Source organism: Paramisgurnus dabryanus, chromosome 18, assembly GCF_030506205.2.
Source record: "Paramisgurnus dabryanus chromosome 18, PD_genome_1.1, whole genome shotgun sequence".
In the NCBI taxonomy this organism is placed as follows: Eukaryota; Metazoa; Chordata; class Actinopteri; order Cypriniformes; family Cobitidae; genus Paramisgurnus; species Paramisgurnus dabryanus.
In genome coordinates, this window is record NC_133354.1 from 25,903,436 (window position 1) to 25,910,634 (window position 7,199).

Sequence of the window (7,199 nt, forward strand, 5' to 3'; positions counted from 1 at the left end):
TAGTTGCGTTCATACATATTCTTTTGCTTTAAAGGTGCATTGTGTAATTTTTAAAAGCATCTCTTGACAGAAATGCAATATAATATATACATAACTATATTATCAGTGGTGTATAAAGACCTAACATAATGAACTGTATTGCTTATATCAACTTAGAAATAGACGTTTTATCTCCGCAGGTCTCCTTACATGGAAGTCGCCGTCATGTTTCTACAGAAGCCCTAAACGGACAAACTGTTTTACAAAGCGTGTTTTCACCCTACATTGTCTCAGATGACATGTTCGTCCTGTGGCGGCTATCATATGCGTTTTGAAATTCAGGGGTGAGCTGTTGGTTGCAATTCGCAATCTCACCCCTAGATGCCACTACAATTTATACACACCACCTTTAATATTTGTCTTCTGTGGCAACTGTTTTATAAAAGCAATAAGGTAGTTGAGGCAAATGCTGTATTGTTATAATAATGCTGAAGGGGTTTGCATCGACTAACAACGTCCTTCAGCCATGTTTTATTCCAGGATACAGCACAGCCCCTCATACCTTATTACTTACATGTATGTATATGTCTGGATAGTTGTGTTTGTTTAGGCCATACAATGTATTCAATAATCCTTTAAATTACAATTATCGTCATATAAGCAAGGTGATAAACAATTAATTCCTAGAATTACTCAACTGACAGACAGATAATAACCTAACCATGCAATGAATTATGAGCTCAGGTGAATCAGTTTGTGTTGGTGAACATTATGGGTTACATAGCATTAGTCAAGGCTTGACTTAACATAAAAATAGATATGAAAAGAAGTTATGAAAAGAATGTAAAGAATTTTAATTATTGATAAAACACAGGCTGTGATGATGATCATTTTCAGTTATTGTTCAGTCTAAGTTGAGGACATGTAAGTTCGCGTGTTATTTACTTTGGATTCTGGCATCATTATGGAGGAGATGGATTGGAATGAGGTTATTCCCTATGAGAATAAAGATCAGAGGTGATATGCATATTTATTCAAATGTTTGTTTGTTAAAGTTTCAAAGAGTGTTTTACTTTTGGTGACTTTTGTGTAACTGTGATTGGTAATGTTGTGAACATTTACTTATATGATTAAGATTCTTTTTAACCAACCACTTGCAAGCTTAATAGGATGTATAGAATAGGCACAATACGTAGTTCACTCGCACAGCGAAGTTGGTTAACATCGAAAGGTGAATCAGCTCTTCGATAAAAGAGAAACAGACACAAAGAATTTATTCTGACAACTGACAGCATGGTATGTAATTTAAAGTTAGGTATCATAGTTAAGTTTAGGAAATAAAGAGGACATTTTAGGTACTGGAATGAAAAACATTTTTAAATTACGATCAAGAGGAACTGTACCGCGTTGGGACAAATATAGATTAAGATATTTAAAGCAACAAAAGATTAAATGTATTAACCAGTTCTTCTTGATTGATATGAGTTGTTTATTTTGTTTAGTTCATTCTTAAAACATTTTGGAAATTACACTTAAAAAGCTAACTTAGTTTCACTTATCAATGACGCAGCAGAAAATTAAAATGGATGCCGTTTTGGCCTACAGGTATGTAAACAATGAATATACAGTATCAAAGACAGAACTGCAATACAGCCTAATATAAGATATATATATATATATATATATATAGATAAATATATTTATTTATTAAACAAAATATATATAGACTTAAAATGTATACATAGTTGACCTGTAAAGCAGTGCTAACAGGCTTGGTTTTAATTTCGCTTTCACTGGCCGCCATTTTTTGAGGAACATGTGTGTTTAAAGAGGACTTTTGTGCTTATGACACTCATTTAAATGCTTTCATCATTAATACAATTATAAATATATTTTTCAATCAGGGAAACACATGCTGCTTGTCATTTAACACTCTGTGCTGGACTGATGTGAAGCAATTGTGCCCACTTATCAACAAAGATCAGCTGAAGGTAATCAGGTGAATCGAAACTGTTTAATCTTTAACAAATAACTGGAAACACCTTAAGAGATTGTTTGCATATCACGTCATTTTCAACATGTTTCAGGATCCCATTCAGTGTGTGGAGGACTCACTACTGGATCAAGATGCAATAGTGCTGTTTGACTCTGAATCATTTCCCATCAAACATTTCATCGGTCAAATAAAAGTAGGTCATAGTAATTCTTAATTCATTCAATTCAGGTACCATTAGTTAATGCATTAGCTAACATAAACTAACAATGAGTAATAGTTCTACAGCATTTATTAATGTCAGTTTATAGTAATTTCAGCATTTACTAATATTTTTTTATATTAATTACCATTAGTTGCATGACATGAACTGTAATTGATGAAAAAATATACTGAAAAACTAAATGTTAGCTAATGCATTTACTAATGTTAACAAGTACAACCTTATTTTTAAAGGTATAGTTCACCTAAAAATGAAAATTCAGTCATCATTTACTCATCCTCGTGTTGTTGTATGAATTTATTTTGTCTGATGAACACAAAAGAAGATATTTTGAGAAATGATGGTAAACACACAGCTGATTGTAACCATTAACTTCCATAATAGGAAAACATGATGATGGAATTTAATGGGCAGTGTTGGGGGTAACGCATTACAAGTAACGCACATAACGTAATAATATTACTTTTCTGAAGTAATGACTAAAGTTACGCATTACTTTATAAATGTACACATTAACATTTGAGTTACTTTTTTAAAAAAGTAATTCAAGTCAATTTTCAGTTCAATTAATTTAATTAATTAAATAAAAAATAAAATGATGTACTGAATTAAACTGAACATAATAACGTAGAATTACGCATTTGAGTCAGAAACGTAGATGGCAGGCCAGAGCTTGACATTTTTGGGAACATAAAAAACACCTGCAAGGCCTGAAAAGAGAATCAAGCCTCAGCCAAGTAAGAAAAAGTAATGCAAAAGTAATCTAAAAGTAACGTAAGCATTACTTTCCATGAAAAGTAACTAAGTAACGCAATTAGTTACCTTTTTAGGGAGTAACTTAATATTGTAATGCATTACTTTTAAAAGTAACTTTCCCCAACACTGTTAATGGGTACCGCCAACTGTGTGCTTACCGTCATTTTTCAAAATATCTTCTTCATCATTTATCACAATACTTCCATAATATTTGTTTTCCTACTATGGAAGTCAAGTGTCACAGTGTGCTTACCATCATTTATTAAAATATCTTCTTTTGTGTTCATCAGACAAATATACAAGTTTATATCAACATTATATCATCATTTTTGGGTGAACTATTCCTAATTTATAAATAATAAATGAACGTATCTGACTGTATTGAGGATAAAACTATCAAATTGAATCTAATTTAAATAAATAAAAATAATTTTAAATATTAAAATGGATTTGATTGTTTTAGGTTTCTGTTCAATGCGTGGAGAATCCAGAGGGTGAAGATGGAGAAATCGTTAATGACTGTCAATCATTTCACTGGACCTCAAGACCCATTGCATCCTGATGTAGTATTTGTGTTCATTCGATTTTCATGGATGTGGGTTTTATACATTAAATCAATTTTTTAAAATGTCTTTGTGTGTCAATGTATGTGTGTCAAAATGTGTGCTTGTTTTAAGTTACTTTGTTTATAAATACACTAACTGGCCACTTTAATTCAATTCAATTTTATTTATATAGCGCTTTTTTACAGTAGTTAATGCAGCTTTACATTAATAAATGCAGGAGAAAACACAGAAAAATTAATGGACAACTTAAACAGCAGAATAGAGTGGCAAAGATTAAACTATGAGCGGGCGTAGTAATAATGTAACTTATAGAAGAGATGCTAAGTTAAGCCAATGTCAGCTGACTCCCCAGGGGTTGAAAAAAATATCCTGCGAGGGAACAAAAACCCTTGAGAGAAAGCCAGACACAGCTGATTCTATAGGATTTACTATATATTAAATACTATTTATAAAATTTTACATTTTTTAAAAAAACAATACAGGTGAGCATCTTGAGACAAAATAATGGCACAATAATGATTTATTTTAAGTTGTGTTTATACTTGAAACAGTTCAAACATACATTTAAGTCTGGGACTAAAGGTGTTCCTAATAACTTTTAAGACTGGCAAATATTTTAAGTAAACCTCATCATGACCAGAAGAGGTCAGTATATCACTTTTATTTCAACTGCTTGACTTTATCATCTTACTGAACACATGGAGGTCTCCAAAACTGACCAGGATGATAAAGCTGAGCTGTTCTAATGGTTTTGAAGAGGATTTGGGTTTCAGACTTAAACCAAGCAAGCTGGGAGACAATAGGCCTTGTTAAACAGGTTTGCTGGTCTTTCACTAGTTTAAGGTGGCCTGGCTGGTTGTTGTTTTTCAAAAAATGATTCAATTAACGCTTTATTGTTTTGTAAATAAAGTAATGAAATTAACACAGAGAAAAACAGCTCATTTTCAATTAGCAGTATGATTTCTTTTAATCGTGGCCATTGCTACCTTGTCCATGAACAAACAGTTTAACAGCTGGTTAATATGTCAACCGAAATAACATTTGTGCTGATTAAATAAAGTGTTACAGTAATAAATCACTTTGCTCACCACTTGCTGCCCTATAAATACACTACAGTTTGTCTAAAACAATATTAGTCAGCACTTTAAGTGGCTACAGTATGTGCTATCCACATGTTTTCCCCTGCATTTAGTGCTGAAATTATTCCAATTATCTTGATTTAGCCTCACAAATAGGCCAAACAAACTGCATGACAGCTTATTAGATAATAATCGGTTTATTTTACATGTTCTTGACCAAAACTTTTATTACAAAGCAAATTACATCTTCATTGTTAAAGAAAAAAATGGTCCCTATAGCTCAACACGTTTGCACATGAAGAGTTAATGGCATGCACCGTCAAAAAGATTTGTTGGTTCAACAAAAGTAAGTTACCTGGTTGCCTTATTAAATTTTGAGTTAACAAAATGTGTAAAAATTGTCGTGTCAACTTTTTTCTGACAGTGTGAACACTTAAAATAGAAAATGTTGGAAGAGAATGATTGTTACTGATTCCTCTGAGTAAACATTTCCGAAAGTGTTTTTGCCGAACTCAACACAGCTTTCCAAAAAGTGTCTGCTTGGAATTGAAGATTCCACAACTACAACACAATGTAGAGAGATCCCTCGAGTCATTACATGATGTTAATACAATGCTAATAATTGATATTACCATGTACAATCTTATCCCGGTGTATCTCTGAGAACAGGTGCAGAGTTAAATTAGCCCCATTATCGGATCAGTAGCACGTCTGGTGTGAAAATGCATTGTCTAGGTCTGTGCTCAGCTGCCACAGGCACGAGAGGATCGCTGTAGAAGCTATATGCCGCTATGGAAACAAGTGGCTTAAAGTCAGTGATGTACTGCCCACAGTTTTCAGAAATACAGGCGGTGTTCTCAGAGTTCCAGGAAGGTAAACTGGGGATCTAGAGAAAGTCACAAGTTATACATCGTAACAAACGCTGAGTTCTCATTTGTCGTTCATAGAAAGTTCTGGAAACAGGGGCGTGCAGTTGTTCTGCAAGTCACTTTGATAGACATTTTCCTAGAAGTTCACTGCAGATGAAAACAATTCAAACTTAAAGTTACTTAAGGTATAGTAATAATCTCCTTATAATGCATTAAATTAAGTCTATGTTTAACACAGCGACTCGATTGGCAGGTTGAATTAGCGTGCTGCTGTGTTGCATAAATTATGTATTAATGGAGGTCATAACATTTAAACACAAAGCCAAAAATCTATTTAAAGCAGAATTTTTTTTATGTAAAATGTAAAAATTGACATTATTATATACATACATGAGACTGTCCTCCAAAAATAATGACCTCATAGGTGCAAGCACCTTATTATGATGTAAAGCAACGTTTTAGGGATTAGCGCCCTCTAGTGGCCATCAACTTAGAGCAACCTGTGGTTACATTTTAAAGGAACACGCCCACATTTTGGGAATTTAGTTCTTTACTGTATCCCTCAGAGTTATATAAGCCCATAAATACCTTTCTCATCTCCATCGCTAGCTTAGCTTAGCACAAATACTGGAAGTGAATGGATCTAGCTAGCATACTGCTCCCAATAAGTGACAAAATAACGCGAACATTTTCCTATTTATGTGTTGTGATTTGTATAGTCACATCGTGTACAATTAACAAGGTCGCATGAGACACAGACATCTTTTAACAGTATACATACTGGGAACTATATTCTCAGAAGGCGAAGCACTGCTACATGGGCCGAGTGATTTGCACAACTCTGACCGAACTCTCTGCTCCTCACCAGGGGGCTTCTCAGGTGCCCCAAGCAAATCACATTGAAAAACGGTGATGTTTTCCTTTAAGGTAATTTGTCTTATGCATCAAATTAGACGCATTTAGTTTTCTACATATGTAAAATTAGGAATGGTTTCATATACATTTATGATTTAAAAAATATTTTGGAACATCTTACCCCACCCTTACCCTAAACTCAATCATTTCCTAACTATATAAAACACAACACACATAAAGTACAACAACTCGTGTTTCAAACTTAGTAAACTGAAGCCAAACGATCACTTTATATAAAGAACGGTAACGCACACAGTCAGATCTCATTCAAACATAAACCGGAACATTGCAGCATTTTTAAGATGTCAAATAAATCTTTGTTGTCGTTTTTGGGTGGGCCCTTTTAAATGCAAATGAGCTGATCTCTGCACTAAATGGCAGTGCTGTGGCTGGATAGTGCAGATTAAGGGGTGGTATTATCCCCTTCTGACATCACAGGGGGAGCCAAATTTCAATTATCTATTTTTACATGCTTACAATGAATAGTTTCCAAAGTTACTGGGTTGATCTTTTTCATGTTTTCGAGGTTGATAGAAGCAATTGGGACCCAATTATAGCACTTAAACATGGAAAAAGTGTCCCTTTTAAAGGTCGTTTGACCTCTGTACACTTGGAATTTTGTACATTTTGAAAAAAAATTGTATAATATGTTTATATGATATAATGCACAAGTTGGCATTAACATGTTATCAATAGGAAATAAGAGAGGCGTGCTGTCTGAGGGGAGGGCTCAGGGCTCCGAACTTTAGCGCAAACCCAGAGTACTCCCCCCTCTTTAATAGATGAACTATCTGATAGTGAGGTTATGGGGTGGAGGAG

The 7,199-nt window shown here is 33.9% G+C and overlaps 1 long non-coding RNA gene across 1 annotated transcript; it reads left to right on the forward strand.

The window, feature by feature from the left end:
* The first annotated feature begins 889 nt into the window (after positions 1-889).
* LOC135776651 (uncharacterized) lies at positions 890-3,551 on the forward strand. The gene is made up of 4 exons (XR_010544151.2): positions 890-996; positions 1,884-1,970; positions 2,067-2,168; positions 3,415-3,551. It is a non-coding gene; the product is annotated as an uncharacterized lncRNA (long non-coding RNA).
* Positions 3,552-7,199: the final 3,648 nt, after the last annotated feature.